The sequence below is a fragment of the Oncorhynchus nerka genome, linkage group LG26, assembly GCF_034236695.1.
Source record: "Oncorhynchus nerka isolate Pitt River linkage group LG26, Oner_Uvic_2.0, whole genome shotgun sequence".
Lineage (NCBI taxonomy): Eukaryota > Metazoa > Chordata > Actinopteri > Salmoniformes > Salmonidae > Oncorhynchus > Oncorhynchus nerka.
In genome coordinates, this window is record NC_088421.1 from 46552329 (window position 1) to 46570683 (window position 18355).

At 46.9% G+C, this 18355-nt stretch overlaps 1 pseudogene; it reads right to left on the reverse strand.

Annotated features, from left to right (window-relative positions):
• Positions 1–18355, reverse strand: part of LOC115125804 (rho GTPase-activating protein 44-like) — a 72444-nt pseudogene that overhangs the window by 11633 nt on the left and 42456 nt on the right.

An 18355-nucleotide genomic window follows, 5' to 3' on the forward strand; every position in this document is an offset into this window, starting at 1 on the left:
CCAAATCCAGATAGCAGATGTTCTGAAAGAGCTGCAAAACCTAGACCCGTACAAATCAGCTGGGCTTGACAATCTGGACCCTCTATTTCTGAAACTATCTGCCGCCATTGTCGCAACCCCTATTACCAGCCTGTTCAACCTCTCTTTCATATCGTCTGAGATCCCCAAGGATTGAAAGCTGCCGCAGTCATCCCCTCTTCAAAGGGGGAGACACCCTGGACCCAAACTGCTATAGACCTATATCCATCCTGCCCTGCCTATCTAAGGTCTTGAAAGCCAAGTCAACAAACAGGTCACTGACCATCTCGAATCCCACCGTACCTTCTCCGCTGTGCAATCTGGTTTCCGAGCCGGTCACGGGTGCACCTCAGCCACGCTCAAGGTACTAAACGATATCATAACCGCCATCGATAAAAGACAGTACTGTGCAGCCGTCTTCATCGACCTCGCCAAGGCTTTCGACTCTGTCAATCACCATATTCTTATCGGCAGACTCAATAGCCTCGGTTTCTCGGATGACTGCCTTGCCTGGTTCACCAATTACTTTGCAGACAGAGTTCAGTGTGTCAAATCGGAGGACATGCTGTCCGGTCCTCTGGCAGTCTCTATGGGGGTGCCACAGGGGCTCAATTCTCGGGCCGACTCTTTTCTCTGTATATATCAATGATGTTGCTCTTGCTGCGGGCGATTCCCTGATCCACCTCTACGCAGACGACACCATTCTATATACTTTCGGCCCGTCATTGGACACTGTGCTATCTAACCTCCAAACGAGCTTCAATGCCATACAGCACTCCTTCCGTGGCCTCCAACTGCTCTTAAACGCGAGTAAAACCAAATGCATGCTTTTCAACCGATCGCTGCCTGCACCCGCATGCCCGACTAGCATCACCACCCTGGATGGTTCCGACCTTGAATATGTGGACATCTATAAGTACCTAGGTGTCTGGCTAGACTGCAAACTCTCCTTCCAGACTCACATCAAACATCTCCAATCGAAAATCAAATCAAGAGTCGGCTTTCTATTCCGCAACAAAGCCTCCTTCACTCACGCCGCCAAGCTTACCCTAGTAAAACTGACTATCCTACCGATCCTCGATTTCGGCGATGTCATCTACAAAATGGCTTCCAACACTCTACTCAGCAAACTGGATGCAGTCTATCATAGTGCCATCCGTTTTGTCACCAAAGCACCTTATACCACCCACCACTGCGACTTGTATGCTCTAGTCGGCTGGCCCTCGCTACATATTCGTCGCCAGACCCACTGGCTCCAGGTCATCTACAAGTCCATGCTAGGTAAAGCTCCGCCTTATCTCAGTTCACTGGTCACGATGGCAACACCCATCCGTAGCACACGCTCCAGCAGGTGTATCTCACTGATCATCCCTAAAGCCAACACCTCATTTGGCCGCCTCTCGTTCCAGTACTCTGCTGCCTGTGACTGGAATGAACTGCAAAAATCGCTGAAGTTGGAGACTTTTATCTCCCTCACCAACTTCAAACATCAGCTATCCGAGCAGCTAACCGATCGCTGCAGCTGTACATAGTCTATTGGTAAATAGCCCACCCATTTTCACCTACCTCATCCCCATACTGTTTTTATACTGTTTTTTTATTTTATTTATTTATTTACCTTTCTGCTCTTTTGCACACCAATATCTCTACCTGTACATGACCATCTGATCATTTATCACCCCAGTGTTAATCTGCAAAATTGTATTATTCGCCTACCTCATGCCTTTTGCACACATTGTATATAGACTGCCCATTTTTTTTTCTACTGTGTTATTGACTTGTTAATTGCTTACTCCATGTGTAACTCTGTGTTGTCTGTTCACACTGCTATGCTTTATCTTGGCCAGGTCGCAGTTGCAAATGAGAACTTGTTCTCAACTAGCCTACCTGGTTAAATAAAGGTGAAATAAAATAAATAAAAAACTCACTAGACTACATATACACACTCACTAGACTATATATACACACTCACTAGACTATATACACACTCACTAGACTATATACCCACTCACTAGACTATATATACACACTCACTAGACTATATACACACTCACTAGACTATATACACACTCACTAGACTATATACACACTCACTAGACTATATACACACTCACTAGACTATATATACACTCACTAGAGTATATATATATACACACTCACTAGACTATATATACACTCACTAGACTACACACACACTCACTAGACTATATATACACACTCACTAGAGTATATATACACTCACTAGAGTATATATATATACACACTCACTAGACTATATACACACTCACTAGACTATATACACACTCACTAGAGTATTTACACACTCACTAGACTATATATACACACTCACTAGACTATACACACACTCACTAGACTATACACACACTCACTAGACTATATATACACTCACTAGACTATATACACACTCACTAGACTATATACACACTCACTAGACTATATACACACTCACTAGAGTATATATATATATACACACTCACTAGACTATATATACACTCACTAGACTATACACACACTCACTAGACTATATACACACTCACTAGACTATATACACACTCACTAGACTATATACTCACTCCCTAGACTATATATACACACACTAGACTATATACTCACTCACTAGACTATATATACACTCACTAGACTATATATATATATACACACTCACTAGACTATATATACACTCACTAGACTATATATACACTCACTAGACTATATACACACTCACTAGACTATATATACACTCACTAGACTATATATATATATATATACACACTCACTAGACTATATACTCACTCACTAGACTATATATACACACACTACACTATATATACACTCACTAGACAATATACTCACTCACTAGACTATATACACACTCACTAGACTATATATACACTCACTAGACTATATATATATACACACTCACTAGACTATATATACACACACTAGACTATATACTCACTCACTAGACTATACATACACTCACTAGACTATATACACACTCACTAGACTATATATACACTCACTAGACTATATACACTCACTAGACTATATATATATATATATATATATATATACACACTCACTAGACTATATATACACACACTAGACTATATATATATATATACACACTCACTAGACTATATATACATACACTAGACTATATATATATATATACACACTCACTAGACTATATATACATACACTAGACTATATATATATATATATACACACTCACTAGACTATATATACACACACTAGACTATATATATATATACACACTCACTAGACTATATATACATACACTAGACTATATACTCATGATGATCCTGAACTTCCCACTCCCAGGTCACTGGATGGTAACTGTGGATTGATGAGTCTGAATTTCCCACTCCCAGGTCATTGGATGGTTTCCTTGTCTTCTGATTGATTTCCTGCTCTTCTGATTGATTTCCTGCTCTTCAGATTGATTTCCTGCTCTTCAGATTGATTTCCTGATCTTCAGATTGATTTCCTGATCTTCTCATTGATTTTATGGTCTACTGATTGATTTCCTGAACTTCTCATTGATTTTATGGTCTACTGATTGATTTCCTGAACTTCTCATTGATTTTATGGTCTACTGATTGATTTCCTGAACTTCTCATTGATTTTATGGTATACTGATTGATTTCCTGAACTTCTCATTGATTTCCTGATCTTCTCATTGAATTCTTGGTCTTCTCATTGATTTCCTCGTCTTCTGAATGACTTCCTGATTTTCTCATTGATTTCCTGGTCTCCTGATTGAGTTCCTGGTCTTCTGAATGACTTCCTGATCTTCTCATTGATTTCCTGGTCTCCTGATTGATTTCCTGGTCTTCAGATTGACTTCCTGATCTTCTCATTGATTTCCTGGTCTTCTGATTGACTTTATGGTCTTCTGATTGACTTCCTGGTCTTCTGATTGACTTGATATAGTAAACAATTATACGTTTGGAATATCCAATATACAAGTATATCAGTTGACCAGAAAAACCTTCACTACGATTTAAACTACATTAGTAATACATGAATATGCTTGTAGATAACCATATACAGTGTTATTCATGTATTTATTTTCTGTTCTATGCAAAAGGCAGTAACATCCTCAGTTGCTAGGCAACTCCTGGAGATGCATCCCCTGGCAACGTGAATGTTACAGATTCGGAGATATGGGATTGGAGATCAGCAAAAACACAAAAATATGAGCCAGCAAGATAAAGGACAGGGACAGGACATGTGGCCACCTGGAAGAAGAGCTGGTAAGCCCACTCTCTCTCTCTCTCTGCTCTCTCTCTCTCTGCTCTCTCTCTCTGCTCTCTCTCTCTCTCCCTGCTCTCTCTCTGTGGTGTAGTGGGTGGTGTCTCCATACCCTCCTGCATCTGTTTGCCTGTATGTATGTCTGTCTCAGTGTCAGGGCAGGCAGCAGGTAGGCAGGACTGGCGAGGGGGGCAGGCTGGCAGCCAGGCATTGTATTTACCTAGTCAGCCTGGGGAGTCCTCTCTCTCTGGCACAGGGACATGTAGCCCACAGCGGGGGGGCGGAGGACAGCAAGCTAGGGGGGTTGCCCATGCTCATGCCCAGGGACAGGTCATGACGGGCCAGTACCAAGGGGGTTTTCATGTAGAGGGGCGAGGCCTTACCCATATCGGGGGCAGGGGAGCATGAGGGGGCAGCGACATGTCACCTGGCAGCGGGTGGCTGTGCGGGAGGACGTGTTTGGGGGAAATGCAGGCAGCTGGGCTTGGGGTTGAGTTGATGTCAAGCGAGGAAGAGGAGGAAGAAGAGGAGGAGGTGGGAGGCGGGAGAGGTGGGGTGAAGCCAGACCATCGCAGCGGGAGAGGAGGGGAGCCGGGGGGCTGGGACTCTGGCCCTGGGGCCACGGGGCGAGGACAGGGTAGGACCTTGGGGTGGGGGTAGAAGTGGTGGGGGCGGGGTGGGGTAGGGTGGAGGTGGGGTAGGGAGGGGCGGCCGCTCCTCCCCTGGCCCAGGGGAGGGTAGACATGAGAGGAGTCCGGACGATTGGGCGACACGTCGTCTGAGCTGTAGGTATATAAAGAACAGAACAAAGAAGAAAGCTGAACAGAGGGAGGGAGACAGGGCGGTGGTGGTGGTGGTGGTGGTGGTGGTAGTGGTGGTGGTGGTGGTGGTGGTGGTAGCAGTGGTGGTGGTGGTGGTAGTGGTGGTGGCGGTGGTAGTGGTGGTGGTGGTAGTGCCGGTGGTGGTAGCAGTGGTGGTGGTGGCGGTGGTGGTGGTGGTAGTGGTGGTGGTGGCGGTGGTGGTGGTGGTGGTAGTGGTGGTAGTAGTGGTAGTGGTGGTGGTGGTAGCAGTGGTGGCGGTGGTAGCAGTGGTGGTGGTAGCGGTGGTGGTGGTAGTGGTGGCGGTGGTGGTGGTGGTAGTGCCGGTGGTGGTAGTAGTGGTGGTGGTGGTGGTAGCAGTGGTGGTGGTAGCGGTGGTGGTGGTGGCGGTGGTAGTGGTGGTGGTGGTAGTGCCGGTGGTGGTAGTAGTGGTAGCGGTGGTGGTGGTGGTAGTGGTGGTGGTAGTGGTGGTGGTGGTAGTGGTGGTGGTGGTAGTAGTGGTAGCGGTGGTGGTAGTGGTGGTGGTGGTAGTGCCGGTGGTGGTAGTAGTGGTAGCGGTGGTGGTGGTGGTAGTGGTGGTGGTAGTGGTGGTGGTGGTAGTGGTGGTGGTGGTAGTAGTGGTAGCGGTGGTGGTGGTAGTGGTGGTGGTGGTAGTGGTGGTGGTGGTAGTAGTGGTAGCGGTGGTGGCGGTGGTAGTGGTGGTGGTGGTAGTGCCGGTGGTGGTAGTAGTGGTAGCGATGGTGGCGGTGGTAGTGGTGGTGGTGGTGGTAGTAGTGGTGGTGGTAGTGGTATTGGTGGTGGTGGTAGGAGGTGGTGGCGGTGGTGGTAGTGGTAGTGCCGGTGGTGGTAGTAGTGGTGGTGGTAGTGGTGGTAGTGGTGGCGGTGGTGGTAGTGGTAGTGGTGGTAGTAGTGGTATTGGTGGTGGTGGTAGGAGGTGGTGGCGGTGGTGGTGGTGGTAGTGCCGGTGGTGGTAGTAGTGGTGGTGGTGGTAGTGCCGGTGGTGGTAGTAGTGGTGGTGGTGGTAGTGGTGGTGGTGGTAGTGGTGGTAGCGGTGGTGGCGGTGGTAGCGGTGGTGGTAGTAGTGGTAGTAGTGGTGGTAGTGGTGGTGGTAGTAGTGGTAGTGGTGGTAGTAGTGGTAGCGATGGTGGCGGTGGTAGTGGTGGTGGTGGTGGTAGTAGTGGTGGTGGTGGTAGGAGGTGGTGGCGGTGGTGGTGGTGGTAGTGCCGGTGGTGGTAGTAGTGGTGGTGGTGGTAGTGCCGGTGGTGGTAGTAGTGGTGGTGGTGGTAGCGGTGGTGGCGGTGGTAGTGGTGGTAGTGCCGGTGGTGGTAGCGGTGGTGGCGGTGGTAGCGGTGGTGGTAGTAGTGGTAGTAGTGGTGGTAGTGGTGGTGGTAGTAGTGGTAGCGGTGGTGGTGGTAGTGGTGGTAGTAGTGGTAGCGGTGGTGGTGGTAGTGGTGGTAGTAGTGGTAGTAGTGGTGGTAGTGGTGGTGGCGGTGGTAGTAGTGGTGGTATCGGTGGTGGTAGTGGTGGTAGCGGTGGTGGTAGTAGTGGTAGTGGTGGTGGTGGTAGTGGTGGTGGTGGTAGTGGTAGTAGTGGTGGTAGCGGTGGTGGTGGTAGTGGTAGTGGTGGTAGTGGTAGTGGTGGTAGTGGTAGTAGTGGTGGTGGTAGTGGTGGTGGTGGTAGTGGTAGTAGTGGTGGTAGTGGTGGTAGTAGTGGTGGTAGCGGTGGTGGTGGTCGTGGTGGTAGTGGTGGTAGCGGTGGTGGTAGTAGTGGTAGTGGTGGTAGCGGTGGTGGTAGTAGTGGTAGCGGTGGTGGTAGTAGTGGTAGTGGTGGTGGTGGTAGTGGTGGTGGTGGTAGTGGTGGTGGTAGTGCCGGTGGTGGTAGTAGTGGTAGCGGTGGTGGTGGTAGCGGTGGTGGTAGCGGTGGTGGTGGTGGTGGTAGTGGTGGTAGTGGTGGTGGTAGCGGTGGTGGTGGTGGTAGTGGTGGTGGTAGCGGTGGTAGTGGTGGTGGTAGCGGTGGTGGTGGTAGCGGTGGTGGTGGTGGTGGTAGTGGTGGTAGTGGTGGTGGTGGTAGCGGTGGTGGTGGTGGTAGTGGTGGTGGTGGTAGCGGTGGCGGTGAGATGGATATCTTGTTGTGATTACTGAGGTGTTCGTTGGGTTGGTAGTTAGTGTCTAATCCAGATTAAAACTAAAAATCAGCGTTTGTTTTCTGGTGCAGAGAGGGCAAGCAGACGGTGGGAGTGAAACAAGCTTAACACACAGACTGCAGTCAGCTTTGTGAAGAGAAACATCAAGCAGAGTGAACAGCAAAGCAAAGGGGATTCCCAAAGGAAAGAAAAGAGAGTGGAGCCTGTAAAACTCCCTCTGTGATCACCTTGTGTCTTCACACTGCAAGAGGCTAGTCATGGTGAAACAGGCTTTAACCAACTGGAAGGGAGGACAACCCAAATGGCTTTGACCTCTACAGAATCTAGTAGCCTGAGTTTGACCTTCATGTTTGACCACGGCACACATTCAGAAAGCATCTCAGAGTAGGAGTGCTGATCTAGGATCAGGTCACCCTGTTCAGGTAATAATATTAATTACGAGCTAAAAGGCTAAACTGATCTTAGACCATCACTCCTACTCTGAGATGCTTAATGACTCTAATATGGGCCCACTCTGACTAAAATGCAACATATAATGTTATAGAGTTCCCTCAGCCAGCCCAGGGCAGTGTGAGACAGACACAAAACCCTTTCATCTCATTGGTTGAAAGAGCAACAGAGCAGGAGGGAGAATAAGCCAATCACAAGCCAGAACCAAGCATATTTTATAAACAACTTTTCTGCAACATTTCACACGGCCATTATTAATTCAAACAAGAACAAAATGGATGTATCAATCCCAGACTGCCACTTTAATGTGATATTAACTGGGATGGATTGTATTAATAAATGCTGTGGTTTAAGATGAGAGTAGAAAACAAAACGGTCAAAGTCACTCAGTGTGTGTCAGCAGAAAACACTGTAGCCATGGCAACAGAGGTCACCTCAAGCCACACCACGTCGCAGGGATCAGGTTGAATGATTACATGCTGTCAGAGACTTGTGGGAGTGAAATGATATGTGACATTTAAATAAAGAAGACGTATACGTATGTACTTCAAATAAAGTGTTCAGGAAAACTTGAGGTGGGATATAAACCTGTGTACCCTCTCAAACCTGAAGGAACGTTAGCTAGCCCCTCTTCATTAGCTCCCACAGTGACAGAAACCTGACAGACTAGACAACAACGGTGGGATATAAACCTGTGTACCCTCTCAAACCTGAAGGAACGTTAGCTAGCCCCTCTTCATTAGCTCCGACAGTGACAGAAACCTGACAGACTAGACAACAACGGTGGATATAAACCTGTGTACCCTCTCAAACTTGAATCAACGTTAGCTAGCCCCTCTTCATTATCTCCCACAGTGATAGAAACCTGACAGACTAGACAACAACGGTGGGATATAAACCTGTGTACCCTCTCAAACCTGAAGGAACGTTAGCTAGCCCCTCTTCATTAGCTCCCACAGTGACAGAAACCTGACAGACTAGACAACAACAGTGGGATATAAACCTGTGTACCCTCTCAAACCTGAAGGAACGTTAGCTAGCCCCTCTTCATTAGCTCCCTCAGTGACAGAAACCTGACAGACTAGACAACAACGGTGGGATATAAACCTGTGTACCCTCTCAAACCTGAAGGAACGTTAGCTAGCCCCTCTTCATTAGCTCCCACAGTGACAGAAACCTGACAAACTGAAAAACAACAACACAACAACAACAACAACAACGGTGAAGTGGAGGGACAGACAATGAGGAGAAATAGGCCAACAGGAAAGAACCCCAAATCATGTCAGAGAGAAGACGAGTTTAACAAGTCTGTGAGACATATAACAACAACAACGGCTCAAACACTTCAAGACAAGTCATGGAGAGCTGGTGAAGATGATGATGATGGTGAAGACGGGAGGAAGGTGGAGATGAGGAATCCTCTATGGTGGTGGTGGTGGGGACTTACCTGATCCGGTCCCTCTCCCCAGGTTGAGGTGGGGGTGAGGGAGACTGGGCCAGCTCTCCAGGCTGCTCCAGGATGAGGGAGTGGTCAGCAGGGGAGCCAGGACCCTGGACACTGGGAGGGGTGGACGAGGCCTTACGGGCCAGGGTGGACGAACCCCACGGGACACCCAGGACGTGTCCATCACCCGGACACCCATACTGAGAGGGACAGAGATGCATAAAACAAGAGACGGTCAGACAAGACAATTCAAAAACAAAACAAACTGTAGAGAAATATAGAGTTGAGAGGAGGAGGTCAGGACTAGAGGAGGAGGTCAGGACTAGAGGAGCAGGTCAGGACTAGAGGAGGAGGTCAGGACTAGAGGAGGAGGAGGAGGTCAGGACGAGAGGAGGGGGAGGTCAGGACTAGAGGAGGAGGTCAGGAATAGAGGAGGAGGTCAAGACTAGAGGAGGAGGTCAGGACTAGAGGAGGAGGAGGTCAGGACTAGAGGAGGAGGAGGTCAGGACTAGAGGAGGAGGAGGCCAGGGGACTAGAGGAGGAGGTCAGAACTAGAGGAGGAGGAGGTCAGGACTAGAGGAGGAGGAGGCCAGGGGACTAGAGGAGGAGGTCAGGACTAGAAGAGGAGGAGGTCAGGACTAGAAGAGGAGGAGGTCAGGACTGGAGGAGGAGGTCAGGACTAGAAGAGGAGGAGGTCAGGACTAGAAGAGGAGGAGGTCAGGACTAGAAGAGGAGGAGGTCAGGACTAGAAGAGGAGGAGGTCAGGACTAGAGGAGGAGGAGGTGATGACTAGAGGAGGTGGAGAACATGACTAGAGGAGGAGGTCAGGAATAGAGGAGGAGGAGGTCAGGACTAGAGGAGGAGGAGGAGGTCAGGACGAGAGGAGGGGGAGGTCATGACTAGAGGAGGTGGAGGTCAGGACTAGAAGAGGAGGAGGTCAGGACTAGAAGAGGAGGAGGTCAGGACTAGAAGAGGAGGAGGTCAGGACTGGAGGAGGAGAACAGGACTAGAGGAGGAGGAGGTCAGGACTAGAGGAGGAGGAGGTCAGGACTAGAGGAGGAGGCCAGGGGACTAGAGAAGGAGGAGGTGATGACTAGAGGAGGTCAGGACTAGAGGAGGAGGATGTCAGGACTAGAGGAGGTCAGGACTAGAGGAGGAGGAGGTCAGGACTAGAGGAGGTGTCAGGGGACTAGAGGAGGTGATGACTAGAGGAGGTCAGGACTAGAGGAGGAGGATGTGATGACTAGAGGAGGTCAGGACTAGAGGAGGAACCATACAGTACCTTTGTATTTTCCTTATGCTGCTTTGACGGGGCAAAGAAACGAGAGGCACGTAAGAGACACATTCTGTTCATTTTCTATTCATACACAGAGGCTAGTTTAGAGGGCTATGGAGCTAGATAGAGAGTTAGGCAGCTACATAGTGGGTTAGGGAGCTACATAGTGGGTTAGGGAGCTATATAGAGGGTTAGGGAGCTACATAGTGGGTTAGGGAGCTAGAAAGAGGGTTAGGGAGCTACATAGAGGGTTAGGGAGCTACATAGTGGGTTAGGGAGCTACATAGTGGGTTAGGGAGCTAGATAGAGGGTTAGGGAGCTATATAGAGGGTTAGGCAGCTACATAGTGGGTTAGGGAGCTACATAGTGGGTTAGAGAGCTATATAGAGGGTTAGGGAGCTACATAGAGGGTTAGGGAGCTACATAGTGGGTTTGGGAGCTACATAGAGGGTTAGGGAGCTAGATAGAGGGTTAGGGAGCTATATAGAGGGTTAGGGAGCTACATAGAGGGTTAGGGAGCTATATAGAGGGGTATGGAGCTATATAGAGGGTTAGGGAGCTACATAGAGGGTTAGGGAGCTATATAGAGGGTTGGGGAGCTATATAGAGGGTTAGGGAGCTATATAGAGGGTTAGGGAGCTACATAGAGGGTTAGAGAGCTACATAGAGTGTTAGGGAGCTATATAGAGGGTTAGGGAGCTACATAGTGGTTAGGGAACTACAAATAGGGATAGGGGGCTACATAGAGGGTTAGGGAGCTATATAGAGGGTTAGGGAGCAATATAGAGGGTTAGGGAGCTACATAGAGGGTTAGGGAGCAATATAGAGGGTTAGGGAGCTACATAGTGGGTTAGGGAGCTATATAGAGGGTTAGGGAGCTACATAGTGGGTTAGGGAGCTATATAGAGGGTTAGGGAGCTACATAGAGGGTTAGGGAGCTATATAGAGGGTTAGGAGTTAGAGGGTTAGGGAGCTACATAGTGGGTTAGGGAGCTATATAGAGGGTTAGGGAGCTATATAGAGGGTTAGGGAGCTATATAGAGGGTTAGGGAGCTATAGAGAGGGTTAGGGAGCTATATAGAGGGTTAGGGAGCTACATAGTGGGTTAGGGAGCTATATAGAGGGTTAGGGAGCTACATAGAGGGTTAGGAAGCTATATAGAGGGTTAGGGAGCTACATAGTGGGTTAGGGAGCTATATAGAGGGTTAGGGAGCTACATAGTGGGTTAGGGAGTTACATAGAGGGTTAGGGAGCTACATAGAGGGTTAGGGAGCTACATAGAGGGTTAGGGAGCTATATAGTGGGTTGGGGAGCTATATAGTGTGTTAGGGAGCTATATAGAGAGTTAGGGAGCTATATAGTGGGTTAGGGAGCTATATAGAGGGTTAGGGAGCTACATAGTGGTTAGGGAACTACAAATAGGGATAGGGGGCTACATAGAGGGTTAGTGAGCTACATAGAGGGTTTGGAGCTACGTAAAGGGGTAGGGAGCTACATAGAGGGGTTTGGAGCTACATAGAGGTCTAGGCCAATGACTAGTGTGGAGATTGAAATGTGCTAAGTGTAGAAGGGGCTAGTGTAGAAGTCTAGGGGCCTACATACGGGACCAATAGAAGGGGCTAGTGTATAAGTCTAGGGGGCTACAGAGGGGACCTGTAGAAGGGGCTAGTGTGGAAGGCTAGGGGGCTATAGAGGTGACCATTGGAAGTGGCTAGTGTGGAAGTCTAGGGGGCTATAGAGGTGACCATTGGAAGTGGCTAGTGTGGAAGGCTAGTGGCCTACAGAGGGGACCATTGGAAGTGGCTAGTGTGGGAGGCTAGTGGGCTACAGAGGGGACCATTGGAAGTGGCTAGTGTGGAAGGCTAGTGGGCTACAGAGGGGACCAGTAGAAGTGGCTAGTATGGAAGGCTAGTGGGCTACAGAGGGGACCAGTAGACGTGGCTAGTGTGGAAGGCTAGTGGGCTACAGAGGGGACCATTGGAAGTGGCTAGTGTGGAAGGCTAGTGGGCTACAGAGGGGACCAGTAGAAGTGGCTAGTGTGGAAGGCTAGTGGGCTACAGAGGGGACCAGTAGAAGTGGCTAGTGTGGAAGGCTAGTGGGCTACAGAGGGGACCAGTAGAAGTGGCTAGTGTGGAAGGCTAGTGGGCTACAGTGTAGTCTGTATTCTGGGGATGAGATTCACAGTGACAGGGCATAGAGGGTTTCAGAGGTATTGGGACATGCCAGACCAAATGACTAGCCTGCACTGTCCTACCAAGAGGAAATGAGTGCCTCGTTAGTTAATACAGTAATGAAGCCAAGCTGAGTTCTCTGGAGTGGACTCACACGCAGAGACAAACACGTCGTCACAACTCTCCTCAGTCCAGAAACAACAGCCTGCCTTTGATAACCGCCGCAGTTACAAAACTGCTCATTTACTGAGTGGATAATAACTGTATTTTCTACCAGCGTCTCACATGGAGAACTGTTTGGGGTTGAAGTGTGTGGTGACAAAATGATATATCAATTGGAAAGTAAATCTGTCTGTCTCCTCTGTGACAGTCTCTCTGTGACAGTCTCTCTGGACAGTCTCTCTGGACAGTCTTCCTGTGACAGTTTCTCTGGACAATCTCTCTGGACAGTCTCTCTGGACAGTCTCTCTCTGACAGTCTTTCGGTGACAGTCTCTCTGTGACAGTCTCTCTAGGCGGTCTCTCTGTGACAGTCTCTCTGTGACAGTCTCTCTGTGACAGTCTCTCTGGGCAGTCTCTCTGTGACAGTCTCTCTGTGACAGTCTCTCTGGACAGTCTCTCTGTGACAGTCTCTCTGGACAGTCTCTCTGGACAGTCTCTCTGGGCAGTCTCTCTGTGACAGATGGGTTGCCTCCCTCAATGTTCCAACGTTAAGGGTTTACAGGTCTGTAGAAGTTTGGCCGTCAGTTGGGACAGAGGTGTTGAATTGTAAATGGGAAGCTGGTCAGCGGTGACATCACTGCTGTATCCGCTTGTTGCCCTCGCTAAACATGAGCATAACTCCCGCCCACATTTTAAACTCCGCCTACCCAAGCCTGTGATTCGTTGGGAGAGTCGTCTGTCTGTTTTCCCCTTTCTAAATGATGAGAGAATCTGATATTCTGCTCAGATCTTGTGCCGTTGCTCCAACGTTGCTCCAATGTCTGGTTCTCCGAGACTATTTCTGTGAGGGAGGATTTTGGCTCGTCTGCCAGTGATTTTCCACCTGGTGAGTCAGGGAGGGCAGGTGACGTTCCAGACTGAGAAGGATAGGCTAGGTGTGAGCGTGTGCGTGTGTGGTGTGAGAAGCAACCTCTATCACTGCTGCCGTGTTGCCATAGAGACGGTGCCACTCACCGGGGCCGGGACTATTTCAACAAGGTGTGTGTGGACTATTTAAATAATGTGTGTTTGCATTCCTAAGGTATCCCTCCTCACTAGATGAGGGCTGATAAAGCTGATAGCTAACTGGATGAGAGGATGATTGACAGGGCAGAGATTTACCCTCTTCCTGTGTTCTACTGAGACCTCTAAATCAGAACAGTGTAGATGAACAAAAACTTAAAGGGCTATTCCACAAAGTTTTGTTTTTAAAAAAAAGTATTAAGTTCCACCCGATGACATCGTCAAAAGTGATCTTCAAACACTATGAGATTCTCAGTGACGTTTGGAGCAAGAAAATACCCTCCATTGGGCTCTAAACTAAATGGCGGTTTTGAAAATCACTGTTTTTAACTTTAAACCCACCCTGTGATGTCACAAAGCCCTTTTAAAGGGCTTCTAGACTTTTAACCACAGATCACAGAGACGCGGTGTTTTCACACACTGTATGTAGGCGCTGGTTTGGTGCTGGAGAAGTGCCCCTTTAAAAGGCTTTATGAAGCCTTCAGAAAACACTGTATGTAGGCGCTGGTTTGGTGCTGGAGAAGTGCCCCTTTAAAAGGCTTTATGAAGCCTTCAGAAAACATTCATAACACCTTCATGGAATGAATTTAGTTTTTTTTTTCAAAGATGCTTCATTAAACCTTTAAAGATCTAGTTCATTGTGTAAATACTCTGAGTCGTGTGTCTTTAACAAACTAGCAATCTGTTCCTCGAGGTTCTGGCTCAAGACTTTAAAAAACCAACAGAGAGAAGAGAAGGAGTGGGTGACAGTACGTGGGTTTAGATGATGCATGAGAAGAGAGAGACAGAGAAAGGGGGAAGTGAGAGAGAGAGGAAAAGATAGAGAGAGAGGAAGAGAGAGACAGAGAAGAGAGACAGGGAGAGAGAAGAGAGAAACAGAACGAGAGTGAAGAGATAAACAGAGAGAGAGAGTGAGAGTGAGAGAGTGAAGAGAGAAACAGAGAGAGAGAGTGAGAGAGTGAGAGTGATAGAGTGAAGAGAGAAACAGAGAGAGAGTGAAGAGAGAAACAGAGAGAGAGAGTGAGAGTGAGAGTGACAAGAGAAGCAGAGAGAGAGTGAGAGAGGAAGAGAGAGAAACAGAGAGTGAGAGTGAGACAGAGAAGAGAGAGAGAGTGAGAGTGAGAGAGTGAAGAGAGAAACAGAGAGAAACAGAGAAGAGAGAAACAGAGAGAGAGAGAGAGAGAGAGAGAGAGTGATGAGAGAAACAGAGAGAGAGACACCCCTATCAGACCACAGCAAAATCCCAGTCTACTTAAACAGAGCAATACTCAATCATGAGGCATCAAAGCCAAAGGAACTGAGTAACATTAAGAAATGCTATAGATGGAAGGAATGCAGTTTGGAAACCTACCAAAAAACAATTAGGCAACAACAAATTCAATCCCTTTTAGACAATTTCCTGGGTAAAACGTTCCACTGTAATAGTGAAGGTGTAAACCTGGCAGTAGAAAATCTTAACAGTATATTTGACCTCTCAGCTTCCCTATCAAATCTAAAAATCTCAAATAGAAAACCGAAGAAAATTAACAATAATGACAAATGGTTTGATGAAGAATGCAAAAATCTAAGAAAGAAATTGAGAAACCTGTCCAACCAAAAACATAGAGACCCGGAAAACCTGAGTCTACGCCTTCACTACGGTGAATCACTAAAACAATACAGAAATACACTACGGAAAAAGAAGGAACAGCATGTCAGAAATCAGCTTAATGTAATTGAAGAATCAATAGACTCTAACCACTTCTGGGAAAATTGGAAAACACTAAACAAACAACAACACGAAGAATTATCTATCCAAAATGGAGATGTATGGGTAAACCACTTCTCCAATCTTTTTGGTTCTATAACAAAGAACAAAGAGCAAAAACATATACATGATCAAATACAGATCTTAGAATCAACTATTAAAGACTACCAGAACCCACTGGATTCTCCAATTACATTGAATGAGTTACAGGACAAAATAAAAACCCTTCAACCCAAAAAGGCCTGTGGTGTCGATGGTATCCTCAATGAAATGATCAAATATACAGACAACAAATTCCAATTGGCTATACTAAAACTCTTTAACATCATACATAGCTCTGGCATCTTCCCCAATATTTGGAACCAAGGACTGATCACCCCAATCCACAAAAGTGGAGACAAATTTGACCCCAATAACTACCGTGGAATATGTGTCAACAGTAACCTTGGGAAAATCCTCTGCATTATTATTAACAGCAGACTCGTACATTTCCTCAATGAAAACAATGTACTGAGCAAATGTCAAATTGGCTTTTTACCAAATTACCGTACAACAGACCATGTATTCACACTGCACACCTAATTGACAACCAAACAAACCAAAACAAAGGCAAAGTCTTCTCATGCTTTGTTGATTTCAAAAAAGCCTTCGACTCAATCTGGCATGAGGGTCTGCTATACAAACTGATGGAAAGTGGTGTTGGGGGTAAAACATACGACATTATAAAATCCATGTACACAAACAACAAGTGTGCGGTTAAAATTGGCAAAAAACACACACATTTCTTCACACAGGGTCGTGGGGTTAGACAGGGATGCAGCTTAAGCCCCACCCTCTTCAACATATATATCAACGAATTGGCACGGACACTAGAAAAGTCTGCAGCACCCGGCCTCCCCCTGCTAGAATCCGAAGTCAAATGTCTGCTGTTTGCTGATGATCTGGTGCTTCTGTCACCAACCAAGGAGGGCCTACAGCAGCACCTAGATCTTATGCACAGATTCTGTCAGATCTGGGCCCTGACAGTAAATCTCAGTAAGACCAAAATAATGGTGTTCCAAAAAAGGTCCAGTCACCAGGACCACAAATACAAATTCCATCTAGACACTGTTGCCCTAGAGCACACAAAAACTATACATACCTTGGCCTAAACATCAGCGCCACAGGTAACTTCCACAAAGCTGTGAACGATCTGAGAGACAAGGCAAGAAGGGCATTCTATGCCATCAAAAGAAACATAAATTTCAACATACCAATTAGAATTTGGCTAAAAATACTTGAATCAGTCATAGAGCCCATTGCCCTTTATGGTTGTGAGGTCTGGGGTCCGCTCACCAACCAAGACTTCACAAAATGGGACAAACACCAAATTGAGACTCTGCACGCAGAATTCTGCAAAAATATCCTCAGTGTAAAACGTAAAACACCAAATAATGCATGCAGAGCAGAATTAGGCCGATACCCACTAATTATCAAAATCCAGAAAAGAGCCGTTAAATTCTACAACCACCTAAAAGGAAGCGATTCACAAACCTTCCATAACAAAGCCATCACCTACAGAGAGATGAACCTGGAGAAGAGTCCCCTAAGCAAGCTGGTCCTGGGGCTCTGTTCACAAACACAAACACACCCTACAGAGCCCCAGGACAACAGCACAATTAGACCCAACCAAATCATGAGAAAACAAAAAGATAATTACTTAACACATTGGAAAGAATTAACAAAAAAACAGAGCAAACTAGAATGCTATTTGGCCCTACACAGAGAGTACACAGCGGCAGAATACCTGACCACTGTGACTGACCCAAAATTAAGGAAAGCTTTGACTATGTACAGACTCAGTGAGCATAGCCTTGCTATTGAGAAAGGCCACCGTAGGCAGACATGGCTCTCAAGAGAAGACAGGCTATGTGCTCACTGCCCACAAAATGAGGTGGAAACTGAGCTGCACTTCCTAACCTCCTGCCCAATATATGACCATATTAGAGATACATATTTCCCTCAGATTACACAGATCCACAAAGAATTCGAAAACAAATCCAATTTTGAAAAACTCCCATATAATTTGGGTGAAATTCCACAGTGTGCCATCACAGCAGCAATATTTGTGACCTGTTGCCACGAGAAAAGGGCAACCAGTGAAGAACAAACACCATTGTAAATACAACCCATATTTATGCTTATTCATTTTATCTTGTGTCCTTTAACTATTTGTACATTGTATATATATATATAATATGACATTTGTAATGTCTTTACTGTTTTGAAACTTCTGTATGTGTAATGTTTACTGTTAATTTTTGTTGTTTTTCACTTTATATATTCACTTTGTATGTTGTCTACCTCACTTGCTTTGGCAATGTTAACACATGTTTCCCATGCCAATAAAGCCCTTGAATTGAATTGAATTGAATTGAGAGAGTGAGAGTGATGAGAGAAACAGAGATTGAGACAGAAGAGAGAAACAGAGAGAGAGAACGAGGGAGGAAGGATCGACCAGCTTGCACTCAGCAGCAGCCTACCCATCCTTCTTGTAGAATTCCAGCATCATGTTGTCAGTGGCAACGCTGAGTGGGCGTCTGCCATGGTCATGCGGCAGCTTGCGTTCTGATTGGTCCATGTCTGGCGAAGGCATGGAGCTGTAGTTTGAGTTGTGGTTGGTGTGGACAGGACTGCCGTAGCAGCCCGTCAGATTAAACTCAATATCTATAGGAGAGGAAGAGAGAGGAACCAATTAGGTCAGGATCCTAAAGACAGTGTGTGTTG